The sequence below is a fragment of the Gracilinanus agilis genome, chromosome 3, assembly GCF_016433145.1.
Source record: "Gracilinanus agilis isolate LMUSP501 chromosome 3, AgileGrace, whole genome shotgun sequence".
Lineage (NCBI taxonomy): Eukaryota > Metazoa > Chordata > Mammalia > Didelphimorphia > Didelphidae > Gracilinanus > Gracilinanus agilis.
Genome location: NC_058132.1, coordinates 230,744,120 through 230,759,003, shown reverse-complemented (window position 1 = coordinate 230,759,003; position 14,884 = coordinate 230,744,120). Strand labels below are relative to the sequence as shown.

At 34.1% G+C, this 14,884-nt stretch overlaps 1 pseudogene; it reads right to left on the bottom strand.

The window, feature by feature from the left end:
* Positions 1 to 13,262: 13,262 nt before the first annotated feature.
* LOC123239209 lies at positions 13,263 to 13,896 on the bottom strand (annotated as a pseudogene).
* Between the last annotated feature and the right edge of the window lie 988 nt (positions 13,897 to 14,884).

Here is a 14,884-nt window from a genome sequence, read left to right as displayed (position 1 = left end):
CTCTCTCTCCCCCCCCCACTCCTGTATTCCTCTTCAAAATTCTCTTTTGCTTTTGGACACTGCTTCACAGAATCTTTCCTCACACTTATCACTCCTCCCCCTTTCTCTTATTCCCTTTCCCTCATACTTCACTGTTGGGTAAGATAGATTTCTATATCCAACTTTATGTATATTTTTTCTTCTCTGAGTCAGTTCAAATGGGAGTGAAGTCCAAGTGTTGCTGTCCCATTTTCCTTTCCATTATAAAGGCTCTTCCTTAAACTCCTTTTCTATCTGAGATTGTTTCACACTCATTTTTCTCCCAGTGCATAATTTTTCTCACTTCTTAATTTTTAAAATCCCTTCCAATATCATCAACTCAAACCAATGCCCTCTTTCTAGGTAGGTTCCTTCTAACTGCCCTAATAATTAAGCTTTGGAGTTACATACATCTTCCCATATAGTAATGTACAGTTTGATCTTATTAAGTCCCTTGTGATTTTTCTGTCATATTAATCTTTTCACGCTTCTCTTGTGTCATGGTTTTAAATGTCAAATTTTCTATTCAGCTCCCATCTTTTCACCAGGGATACTTGAAAATCCTCTGTTGCATTAAATATCCATCCCTTCTTCCCAGATAGATTGTATTCAGGTTTTCTGAGTAGTTTTTTCTTGATCCTAATCTTAGCTCCTTTACCTTTTAAAATATCAGGTTCCAAGCCCACCACTCTTTTGATGTGGTAGCTCCTAAATCTTGTGTGATCCTGACTGTAGCTCTTCTGTTTTTGAGTGGTTTTTTAGATGCTTCTATGTTTTTTGGGGATTTTTTTGCCTTTATGTAGGAGTTCTGAAATTTGGCTATAACATTCCTCAGAGGTTTCCTTTTAAGATCTTTTTAAAGAATTGATTGGTGTATTCTTTCAGTTTCTATTTTACCCTCTGGTTTTAAGATGTAGTGGCAGTTTTTCTTTATAATTTATTGCAATATGATGTCTAGGCTCTATTTATGACCATGGCTTTTAGGGATCTAATAATTCTTAAATTATCTCTCCTCAATTTAGTTTTTAGGTAAAGTGCTATGAGGATGAAATACTTCACATTTTCTTCTATTTTTTATCCTTTTGATTTTGTTTAGTTGTTTCTTCATGTCTCATAGAATATTTATATTCCATGGGCCCAATTATTTTCTTAATTGAGCTTTTGTACCTATTTTTACATTCAGCTAATTTGTTTTTTTATTGAATTATTTTTCTTCAGTGTCCACTTTTACTATTGGACAATTTGGTTTTTTAAAATGTTATTTTTGTAGGCTTTTTTTTTTGCTCCTCTTTTCCAAAGTTAATAATTCTCTTTTCATATTTTTCTTGCATCACTCATTTATTACCCCAATTTTTCCTTTACCACTCTTATTTGACAATTTTTTTTGCTCAGCCTTTAGCTCTTCTAAGAATCCCTATTGGACTTGTGTCTAATTCACATTTTTCTTTGAGGCTTTATTGCTCTTTCCACATTGTTGTTCTCTGTTTTTGTTTCTTGATCTTCCCAGCTACAGGGAATTTGTTCATTTTTCTAGCCTATTTCTTGATTCTGAACTTTATATCCAAGTTCAACTCTGCTCATGTTTAGGGGTGGAAGACATTTTCTCAAGGTTCATGCTTTTTTGTACTATTTTAATGGTAACTTGTTGGGGATTATATGTCTTTGGTGTTTTCAAAATTATATCATCCAAGGAGAGGCAGGCTCACTGCTCTACTGGTCTGTACTTCAGTCCTTACTCGGGCAAGGCTCTTGCCTCTTTGCAACCACAATCACTAGCACTTCCCTCTCCCCAGAGTTACTAGAGCTCCCGTTTCCTTGAGACTGCAATCACTTCAATTACTCCTTTCTCCCCTGAATCTCACTTCTAGAATTAGATGTGTGCAATGGGGTTTGCCAAACTACCTGGCCCTTCATCATGTGAAAGAACAGGGGTTCCCTATAATTTCTTTCTGACTAATTTCCCAATCCCCTTACAATCTCCAAGCTGAAAGTTCCTGAAGCCTCTGCTACTATTGTAGTTACTTCTAAGGTTCACAATTGGTACTGAATTTGTCCTTTTTTCTCCTTGTAATGGAAAAAAATGTCTCACCTTCACCTTCAGTTGGCTATGCCATTCCAGAATTTTATTTGGGTTATTATTTTAAAATTGTTTGGAAAGAAATACTGGAAAAACTTGGTTGTAGTATTCCCTCTACTCCATCATCACAGCTCTGCCCTTCCTTTCTGATTATTAATGCATTGAATTTGTCCCAAATGCTTTTAATTTGTTGGCACCCAAATTGTTCATTTTCTCTCCTGTGATCCCCTTTATCTCTTGTCTCACTAAGAACTCTTCCACAATTCATAATTTTGGAAATTCATTTCATTTCTCCTCTAATTTATGCTGTAACATTTTATACCTAGCTTTTTTATATTTTTGGAGATTATCATGGTATATGACATGTTATTCTGAACTTCAGTTTTGAACCAAGACAGCTCCAAGGGACTCAATATGAAAAAGATTATCCATCACCATAGAAGAAACAGACAAAGTCTGAATGCAGATTGAGACATATATTCTTCAATTTATTTTCTTCATGATTTTTTCTTTCTTATGTCTTCTATCACACAATTAACATGAAAATAAAAATATGTATTATATGATAACACATGTACAACCTATATTATATTACCTGTTATCTTGGGGAGAGAAGAGGGATGGGAGGGAGAAGAACATAGATCTAAAAATGTCAAGAAATGATTATTAAAATTGTATCAATATGTAATGTGAAAAATAAAAAATAAACTTAATTTTTGCCATTTTTTTCCAGTTTTCCAAGTAGTTTTTGATAATGAAGCTTCACCCCAGTAGTTGGAATCTTTGAGTTTTATGCTTCTATGCTCAATTGCTTCTTTATCTTGGATATATATGCTACTCACTAATTACTATTTTTTAAAACCAGTACCAAATACTTTTTGATGATTACTACTTGAAAGTATAGTTTGAGATTGGATACAGCTACACCCTCTTCCTTCACACTTTTTACTACATTATTTCATAGAGAATATGGAAACAATAGAAAGGAAAGAGTCAAAATTTTCTAAGTTTATTAAACTAAGGAACTATGAGGACAGGTGTGCCACTGACAATATGGGGAAAGTAAAAAGGTGAAGTGATCACTGAAAAAGATGTTCCATATATGTTTGATTTTTGGTGTCCATATAAACTGAAGTGCCCATATAGAAGTATCTTGCCAATATTAAATATTTGAAACTGGAGCATAGATGTCAGGTCAGTTGGCAAGAGATATTTGGAAGCCAGAGGAGAGCATATTAATATTTATTCCACAAGGAAACAACTGTACACTTAGATTAAAGGGGGAAACATACAAGGGGTTATATAGGTATGAAAGATGATGCAGTGTAGTAGGAATATCTGGAATAAAATCCTATTTCCTCTTCTTTCTGACTTTGTGATCATGGGTAAGACACAACCTCTCTAAGCCTTGTTTTTCTTTTATGTAAAATGGAGATACTAATTCATAGTACCTACCTCTCAAGGTTTTTGAAAAATACAAATGACATATTTATAAAGTACTTTGTAAATCTAAAAGCTCATAATCAATATCAATTATTATTATGAGGGCAACTAGGAAAGTATTTTTTCTGGAGGTGACCCTTGAAATTTTCAAAGAGATGAGAGTAGTAAAAAATGTCAGATGTGGAGAATGAAAAAAGGATGTTGGCTTTGGCTACAAGGGGGTCTTCATTATATGACTTCACTATATGATTTGAAGTACTGGAGATTTACAGAATATCAGACACACTCACATCCAAATGTAAGAACAAAAACATATTTGAAAGCCAAATAGATATGATTTTTCTATTCTATGTTGTTATTTTGCTTATTTTCCATTCTTCTTCTACGTTGGTATTAATAACTTATAATTTACTGTATACCATCCAAAGTGAACTTTATGTAAAACATCTTGATTCTGGAGCAAATGTCACTAAATGAGCACAAGGGAAAATACAGGCAAGACTCTATGGGGAATATGCCCTTTGAACATCAATAATTCTGCTTTGTAATACTTGTCTCAGATGTAGAATTCCTTGTATGTTGTCCATAAGGCATCTTACTTGTATATTTTTACTGGATACACCACTTAATAGATGTTTTCTCTTCATATTTTCTTTGAATATTGTCAAATTCTCAATGTATATCAATTTGAATTCTCATGGATGAAACATTCTTTATCTCATCAGTCAGCAAAAGTGACTTTTATCTGATTAGCCAAATTGGCTCTTATTCTGGCTTTTAACAAGTGCCAAGACACTTATTGGGACAATTGCAGTGAAGAAATCTGAGCATTTGTTGAGATTCTCTTAACTTTCTGATTAAAATATTATGTACCTTGTCCCTGTTGAGAGTATTTCTCACTATTAAATTTTTTCCCAATCCAGAATCTTTCAAGGGCCTCCTGAGAATCCCTGGTCAGTGAAGGTTGAGAACATTGCTACAGATTCTTCCTTGAAGTCCAGGATCTTTTATAATGTTTGGGTAAAGGATAATCTGCCAAAGTACATATTTTTGTTATTCAGATCAACACAGTCCTGAAAAATGGAACCAAACCCTATTTAAATCTTCCTTTGTGAACCTACTCAGCAGTTTAACACATTGATTTTCATCATTAAAACAGAACTGCTCATACAAATGTATTGCATTTCCTTTTCCTCTCTGTAGATTCTCTCCATTGTCAATTTCATATCCTCCAATATCTTCAACTATCACCTTTATATAGAGAACTCCTAGCATCAGCCTTTCTCTAGAGCTTTAGTTCTGGTCTTATAGTTGAGTGCCTATTCAATTAATTAATCAATCAATAAGCATTCAAGAATCTACCATGTACCAGGTGTGGTGGGTGTAAATATAATGAATGAAAGAATCTCTTCCATTGATAAGCTTATATTCTTATATTTTTTAGGAGAGGAGAACAAGGGAATATATATATATGTATATATACATAGACTTATACATCTATATAACATATATTTATTATATGAATGTATATAGCAACAAATATTACGAATCACTCAATAAACATTTAATGAAAACCTACCATGTACCAGGCATTGTGCTAGAAGATACAAAAAGAGGTAAAATATAATCCCTGCTCTCAAGGTACTCAAAATCTAATAGATGAGACAACAAACAGACAAATATGTACAAGTAAATTTGGATTTATGATATATAAATGTACTGTAGGTATATATATATTATTCTTTATAAATGCATTTCTTTTATATTTTTATATTTATATTTAGAGAAGAGGTTCAAATAGTTCTAAATAACTAGTATCTATACATATATATATATATATATATATATAGTTACACATATGTATTACAAAGAATAAATAGAAAACAGCTAAGTCCAAGTTAATTAGTGAGGGGGTGTACTAACATTTGGAAGGATCAAGAAAGGCTTCATGCAGGTCAAGCTAGAGCTAGAGCTTGAAGGAAGAGTCAGATTCTGTGAGGCAGAGCTGAAGTTTATTCTAGGCATGGGAAAAAGAGAGAAGACAGGAGTGTTATTTTTGAGGAACAGAGAGAAAGTGAAGTTAATTGGATTGCAGAGTGCTAGAGAGATGATTTTCATCAGAAGGTTGGCTGCTAGGGAATGAATATTTTTGATCACAGCCATGGATGAAGTTCACCTAGGTAACCCCATAGCGATAACATAATCTGTCACAATCTAGATAGTTCTCATGCTGAGCAGAATTAAAGGAACCCATCAGAGAGGCTACCACTGTGAATTTACCCTAATAGCCCGAATATAATATGACCCTGAATATAGCTCGGTCCCAACTATTTTGAAGAGTAACTCTGAAAGAGAAAACACCTGATTTATATTCTCCTTTTAAATTACAACTTTCTCTTAACTCGTGAATAATGCAGGCACTTTATAGTCAAAGTTTTTGCATGACATTCCTCCTGGTCTGCTCATATTTCAGCAATTCTCTTCACATTTTCAGTCAGGTGACCCTCAAATACCAGCATTCTCTGATGCAGTAACCACCCAGATGCCTACCTTAGAACACATTCAACCAATCTAACACAAGTTTTTCATTGATCCATCCCTTTTCCTGCACAGGAAAGATCACTCCTGATGGTAACTTTTATTTAGGTAATGTTTTATGCCTTAAAATTACGTAAGGAGTCAGTTTTTGCCCTTCATCTGTGAATGCAAGCATCACTGTCATTCTAGTTTTCTCATTTCCAGTAGTTGATTTGGTGCCTTTAGTATTAATGGTGACATTTGCTGGAATATCAAAACAAACAGAAGTTTGGTCAACATTTCCTATCTGCCCCTGACATAGCCATGCTTTTTACATATGCTGAGGTGCACAATACACACCTTATGATTTCAAAGCTGGAAGTGCTCGAATATAGTGTGAATGTGACTTTCAAAAGTGCATATTGAGAAAAAAAATGTCGTACCGCTTTTGGGCTAATACAGTCAGAGTGCTTCCTCGTTAGCCCTAACTTCTGGTCCCACAAGCCAAGGTCTGTTCTTCGTAGCATGTAGATCTATTTCTGACAATCCAACTTTGGCTCAATTTCATTCCACGGTCATGGTTCTCATTTTGATCTCTGTTTTTCACCCCAGCCCCAGTGACTAAGGTCAGGTTACAGTTTTGGTCTTAGCTCCACCTCTTAAATTGGTATCAGTCCAAATCCAGATCTCAGCCTTGCTTCTAGCCTGGACCCAAGCCACACTTTCTGCCGAGACATCCTCCTTTCCCAGTCTTAGAAATCTTGAATTGTTTTTACTATCTAACTATAACAACATTGGTATAAGCTTATTCGTTGATTAGCCTTCATTTTAAATTATTAAATTGTTGGAGATTGGGAGTCTTTGTATGTATGTTGGAAGGGATGCAGAGTAGAATATAGAGCAATGAGCAAAGAAGCAGAGGAGATTTCTCCATGTCATCGTCTGCCTTTCTTTTGCTTTTTTCTGGACCTGTTGTCCTCCTTCTGACCTCCTAGTAACCTCCCCCAAATCTTTTGTAGGGCTAGAAAGACCATACTGTTCTGATAAGATGAAGCCATATGAATACAGTCTTTTACCCCTATATTCTCCAGGATAACACTTACAACTTTCTAAAACATCTGATTTCTAAGATCATCATTTTCGATTCATTTGAGATTTATAGATGTGTAAAATGCAATTTTCATATGCAAAACATCAAATAAACAAATAATATATAACATAATACTAATGTAATAATGTATAATATATACATTATGTATGTAATATATAATATAAACTATATATGTACCATTCATTATGTGGAATTTAAGAAATTCTATGTACAATGAGCAGAGTTAACTTTGGGGTATTTTATAAATGTACTTACTCTGGAACCAACTTTTTTTTTGGCTCCTACTCCCCACCACCAATTATCAAGTGTTTATGAGTAGCTATTTCAGCAAATGTGTTGTCATAAAATCATATGATGTTTGAGCTAGACGGAATTTTAGAGGTCATGTAGTTCAACCTATTATTTTATAGATATGGTCAACTGACCTTTTCTGTTCTTAATACCTTTCTCTTTCTACTTAAATATAACTATAGATATATGTGGATAGGGGCATTAGGAATATACATAAATATATGTATGCATATATATATTTGTAAATGTGAATGGGGCATTAGAGACAAGTCTGCATATTTTTATCTATATGTATATATTTATAGTGGAAAGGAAAATGGCAAACTTCTTTGATATCTTCACCAAGAAAACCCCAGTATGATCCCTAGAGTCATGAAGAGTCAGACATGACCGGACAACAACATATATTTGTGGATGGGGAACTTGGGGTATATACATAAATACCTACATGAATATATGTCTACATATTTGTGGATTAAAGCATTGGGATTGTATAAATAATTTCTATTGATCTATGTATTTCTATTGATCCATATTTACATATATTTTACATGGGGCATTAGAAGCATAGGAGATCAGTTTCTATAACATACACACTCACAAATAGATATAAATTTTGGCTGACTTTGGCATTTTTTCAGAGAGGTAATGTAAAATTAAAACATAGTGGTCATTCCTAAGCTTACACCCTATAATGGGACCCCTGTGGGAGCAGCACAGGCTGCTACTTAATTTTAGACTTACTCAGTCTCATGCTAGTGCTAGAGCCACTTGGCTAAATTCTCCATGTTCTGGGAATTATCCCATTCTATTGAATTTGAACTTTGATTTCTTCTGCTTTGAGGAGCTCATTGTTGATTTCAACAAAAGGTCTAAATGTAAAGACTAAAAACGACACATATACAACCAAATCTGACCAAAAAGCATACACAATTTTAAAAAGTCTTAGTATCTGTCTGGAATTTTTTGAAATGAGAAATCAAAGAGCTAAACATGTTAACTCTTTTTATTGCCTCTTTCTTCCCTTCTTAATTGTCTTGCCTTTCTTGAAATCTAAATTTTTTAAAATTACATAGGAATAATAACAAATTCGTTCTAAATATTGATCAATGGATGATTCAGCTATATCAGTCAAAGAAATTTCACATCTCAAGGGTGAGCATTTCACAATAAAGTAAGAAAAGGCAGGGGGCCAATAGGAACATCATGAGCTCACCAGAGGAGACATTAATGAAGCAATTTTTGGTGCATTTTACAGTGCAGATATACGTCTTAGAAGTTATCTGCTGAGTGAAGTAATGAGTGTGCGGGTGAGGTTAACTATCTAGGCAGCTAGATGACACAGTTGATAAAAACCCTGGACCTGGAGTCAGGAGAAACCTGAGTTCTAATTGAGCCCCAAGTACTAGCTTTATAACTCTGGGCAAATCATTTAACATCCTTTGCCTCAGTTTTGTGAACTATAAAATGGGGTTATAATAACAGCAGCTACCTCACAGGATTGCCATAAGAATCAAATGAAATAATATTTGTAAAGCATTTTGATGGGTGCCTGGCACATAGTAGGTTCTGTATAAATGCTTATTCCCTTTCCTTTCCTTTACTGAATAATCCCAAGTGATCTATATTCAAAAGTATTATAAGTAGTATTAAGATGTACACATATTGAAACCACCGTGTACATTAGAGAATGGCAAGGAGACACAAAAGATGCTCTAAAGATGATGTCTACTTTGGCTGGGAAAAATTTTAGTTGTCTCACAAGGCATTCTGCTGTGACTATGTATCTCAGAGGATCATGATGGACTGGTACCCATGGTGGTGACATACATTTTTATTCTCTTTTTCCTTTATAGCAGGGGAGAGAAAGGAATATATGTATATATTAGATATATAAATAAAATGTATGTGTATTACATATTATATATAAATATCTATGTATTATATATTACATATATACGATTTAAATATATATGTACATATATTACATAATATACCCACATATATCTATATCTATATCTATCTATCTATCTCACCTACTAAGTATCAGGCACTGTGCCAAGTGCTTTACAAATATCTCATTTGATCCTCACAACAACCCTGTGAAGTATATGCTATTATCATCACATTTTACAGTTGAGGAAAGTGAGGCAAAAAGAGAACAGGTGATTTTCTTGGAATCACACAGCTAATAAATAAATATGTGAGACTAGTTTTGAACTCAGGTCTTTCTAATTCTAGGTCCAGCGCTCTATCCAGTGCACCACCAGCAGCTTTTGATGCCTCTCTTATAAAACTAAATAGAAATCCCAGTAACCAGCAAATTAGATCTGAAGGGATGAAGACGAGTGGTAATTTTTGTATTTAGAGTACAGTAAGAAGGACTTTATTCTCTCCCCAATTAATCTCACTTATTCTTACATCTAAGATTTCTAAATTTTCCTAAGCAGCTGCCCTGAGTAGTCAGGAGATGAACCTTCAGGATTATTAAAAATTGATACACAATTTCTGAGCACATTCAGTCTGCTCTGTCTGGTAGCTTCACATAAGCAGGATTTGGAGGGGGATTTGTGAAGCTGACTTTAAAGAGGCATAATTGAGGATTCTATCCTCCTCTTTAGCACCTTCATAGATACATTTGAACAGTTTCCTATCCTCTTATTGTGTGATAATGGAAAGTCTTTTTTTTCTTAATACTGATATTTATATTATGAAAAAGTATGATACCAGCATAACATTACATACTGAAAAAGTTATTTTCTCCAGATGGCATTAATTTTCAAGGATTAGACAAATGAAAAATATAAAAATAATGTCATCTATATTAAATAAGTGTGTCCCCTTTACAAAACATTTTACAATAGTCAGTGTGCCAAGTACTACCAAAAGCACAGAACCCATCATTTCCTTAAGATGTATTTCTTTTTTTTTAAGATATATTTCTAAGACATAAACTGCTTACACAAAGTAGAAAACTGAATGTCTCAATACAGGTGAGTACATACATTTATGTGTGTATATATGTATACATATACACATGTATTCAAAATACATACACACATGCACATATCTTACACCTGTGTATTTTCACTTCATCAACATCTGTATTAAAGTTTATTCCCTAAGGCAGTGGTGGGCAAACTATGGCCAGATGTGGGCTCCCTGAAATGTTCTATCCAGCCCTGCGACATTATTCCTAACCTGATGAATACAATGAGTAGCATACAATACAATGAAACTTCGAAAGAGTTGTCTTAGAAACAGACTGACAGATGAGCATTTCCTTTCCTTTGGCTCCCTCTTTAAAAAGTTTGCCCATCACTGCCTTAAGGGAAGATATTTTCACCTAAAAACAATTCCCCTTTTATTGATACCAACAGATAACCTAGAGTTCCAAAGTTGCATTTAACTAACATTATCCCAATCCATGATTGGAATCCTTTGCTAGAAAAAAAAGCTGATTTTAACCCATTTGCTACTTCATTTTCTAATTAATCATTATTATACTAAATTAGTTATAGTCATATCTTAGTCACAATATTATATATTTAAAAACAGTGTCTATGTCACCAAGATCTGACATGATAATTATCACCACAAAACTCCTAAGTTTAAGAAAAATACTCATTTTCTCTTTGGCGCCCCCCCCCCCCACCAATATTACAACCCATGGTCCATATTAGTGTTTGTTCCTTCTTTGGTTTATCCTAAGCGTCATATTTAAGCAGGATACCCAGATGAACTAAAATGTAATCATAAAGCCAAATTTAACTTTTAGTTAATGCAAACTTCAACACACCAATGATTCAGCATCTCTATGAAGATTTTTACATGAGAGCAATAGCATGAGCCTAGGATGAAGAGGTAAATGGATAACTAGCAGAGGTAATTATTTATCATTCTGGATCCCAGAAATATGAATTGATGAAAGCAGAACAGATACCAATAGGTAGTGGTAGACTTTTGTGTTATGGACAATAAATGAAAATTCCTTATCCTTGAAGGGCCAGAAGTCATCAAAAGTTGAATCTTAGTGGAAGAGAGAAGCAAATTAGTAAGCAGAAGAATATGACAGTATGCTACTAACACATTTTTTCTTTGCTTTTAGATGGTAGTTAAGTTTATTTTGTAGATTCTCTTAATCAAATAGCAGCTATTGCTTGTTTTTCTTATATGCATGGGCAAAATACAGATTAGGTGTCTGGGCATTTTCATTATTTGATACTTCCATGGCTTGAATCAGTGGGCTATGTACGACCCAAGATAATTTCAAGAATTAAATATCCTTTCAATTTACTGCCATAAGTAGGGGAAGAAAAGCTACATTTTAAAATGTCTTTATATTATATATATATATATATATATATATGTATGTATATATATATATATATATATGTGTGTGTGTGTGTGTGTATTTATACATAAATATACACTTCAACGGATATCATAGTACTGCCTTGGAACTCATCTGCATTCAATACATTTTACATTTAAACTATCATCCACTTCTCATAGTTCCTTTCTCAGCCAAGATCTAAGTACATGGTAAAACGGAGAATGAACCCTTAATTGATGTCTATGGAATTAGAAAACTTCCCTATTTGGTTTATTCAAGTTACAAGTTTTCGCAGCTGTGCACATGGCCACCACATAGCTATGGCTCAAGTTATGCCATAATTGCATTATTACTATTCACAATTGTAATATTCCATAAGTTGAGTGTTTTAATGCATACTTCTGATTTGCTTTTCTTTGGAAGCAATTCTCCAGGACATTTTTGTCAGACATTACCAGTGATCTGCCTTGGTGTGGACTATTGCAAAATCTACTTCTAAATTCACACAATATTTTTGCTGCAACTCACACACAGTTTCCACCTTAGCCCAATTCCATCTACAAATACCCTCCAATATTTCTAAAGAGGTCTCAAGTCAGTGTACATTAGCTATTTCACTAAAGAATGATGGCTGCCTATTGACTTGGAAATATATTTCAATTCTAACAAGTGAAATCTGTATCAACAGGGTTGTAGAAAGCCCCTTATATTTCTTCATTTTAATACTTAACTGACACATTAATTAACAGTAAAGACCTTTTGAAAAAGAATTAGAAAAAATAATTGTTTCTGCTAATTCAGTAATTCCCAAAGTGGTTGCCACTGCCCCCTTGTGGATGCTACAGTGATCCAGGGAGGCGGTGATGGCCACAGGTGCATTTATCTTTCCTATTAATTGCTATTAAAATTTAAATATAATTAATTTCTAGGGGCACTAAGTAATATTTTTTCTGGAAAGGGGGCAGTAGGCCAAAAAAGTTTGGGAATCACTGCTCTAATTCATCTAAGTCTAAATCAATCTCAAAGCAACAGAATGAATATAGAAAAAAAATTTAACAAAAATTTAACAATAAGATCAGAAAATTATTTTGAATATACATAGGACCCAACAACAAATTATTTTGTATGCTACCAGTATATATTTTAAAAAATTAAGTTTTTAGAAATATCCTAACAACATAAAGCTGGTACTTCTGATAATTCCTATGAAGACAATATATATTCAAATTGAGATACTAATCAGCTCTTAAGTAGATGAAATCCAGTTTTTTGTGTTTTTAACCAGTATAGTAGTTACAACTCTACTACAATAATATCTAAAGGCATTTGGAATACAGGAATATAGGAATAAAAGAAGCATCACACTCTAGAACAATAAAGTTTTAACCTAGCCTAAGATTTAAAAAATGTAATACAGGAAAGAGGAATGGTGGATGAGAAGAGTTCATGGTATTTTGATTCACATCCATTTAGGTCTTCAGAGTTTTTCTGAGATCACCAACAAATTTTACCAGGGTGTTAGCCATAGCTGTATCTACTGCAGGAAGATACTAAAGAAGTATCCCTCAAAGATCTGTCATAGGAACATAGCCTGTCAAAAGACTTTTAGCAAGATTGTCTTGAAGTGGAAAACAAAACCAACCACAGGGGTGATTATATCCACGGACAAAATCTGGTCTCATTTCTTCATAGTGGAGACTTACACCACATGACAAAAGCCCTTCTTCATTTGTATGATATATGAGAAATAAACAAATTCTCTTGGTGCAATGAGGTTCCATAGCTGCCCAGCAGTTGTGTAACGCATCACACAGCAATTCTCTTCAAACTGCTCAATGGTATCTATGGAAGTCATTAAGCTGTCCCAGTCTAGGCGACAAGGTCCTGGGCATATGCAATCTATAAAGTTATTAGTTACATCTTCTCTAACACCTTGTGCTTTGTAGAGATATCCATTGAATTCATCTGATGGCTTCCACCAAACTGTTATATCTTTTGTTTCTTAGCAATTCTCCATGTATTATCTTCAATACTGTGGTACTGGCACAGTGTGTTTTTAATTTTAGTTGCAAGTAATGTAGCATCAGTCAAGGCTTCCATTTCTTTTTCCCTGGTAGGAGAGCAGCCTGGATAGGAACCTTCAGTGCCAGGACTTCGATGGAAAGCCTTTTTAAGTGGCCACCTAACCTAAACTGAGTGCAGAGAAGAAGCTCCAGTGGAAGAACCGTTCCTCCCTGGCTTCTGGATGTGAAAGACTTGCTGTATCTGTTGTGATACTCCCTCCAAATGGGACACCATGTGGCCTATAGGGCATACCTCTGCTATTTCTTCTGTTCCAGTAGAATTTATCTTTTCCTAATATTAGGTGAAAGAATATAGAAGCCAGAATGGCCTTTTGAGCTTAAAAGAAATAGCAGAAAGATAGAGAAAAGCTAGCATCACCCTGAGGACCCAACAATGAACCTACTAAGCAGTTGTAATGTTTTATCCCTAGTTAAGGCTGTATCTTAGGGTCCAGCACAGTTATGTCACCAGAAAGTGAATGCGTTGGGTCTAATATTCTGTAGATTGTGGGATGAATCTGATAATATGAAATTTAATAGAAATAAAATGTAATCTTATAGTTGGGATCAAAAACTCATCTTAAAACTACAAGAACATGGCATTATTAATATAGTCTAAAGGAACAATTGACATCATGTATCCCAGCCTTTTCATTTTACAATTGAGAAACCCAAATCTCAGAGACATAATTCACATGGATAGTAATTGCCAGAATTCTTTTGGGAAATGTGTAGTGAAATAGCAATTTATCTGAGAAAAGATCTTGGGGTTTTAATGGATGGCAAGTTTGAATTGAGTTAAATAATGTGATGTGACAGCCAAAGAATCACATATGATCTTATACTATATTGAAAAATCTGTAACTTCAAGGAAAATGGAAGTAATATGTCACTGTACTTTGCCCAGGTCAGAGTACTTCTAAGGTACTATATTTGGGTCTAGATATCACAGTTTAGGAAGGATGTAATTAAACTGAGGAACATCTAAAAGTGTGAAACCAAGATCTGAGTCTCTGTAATTTGGGGAA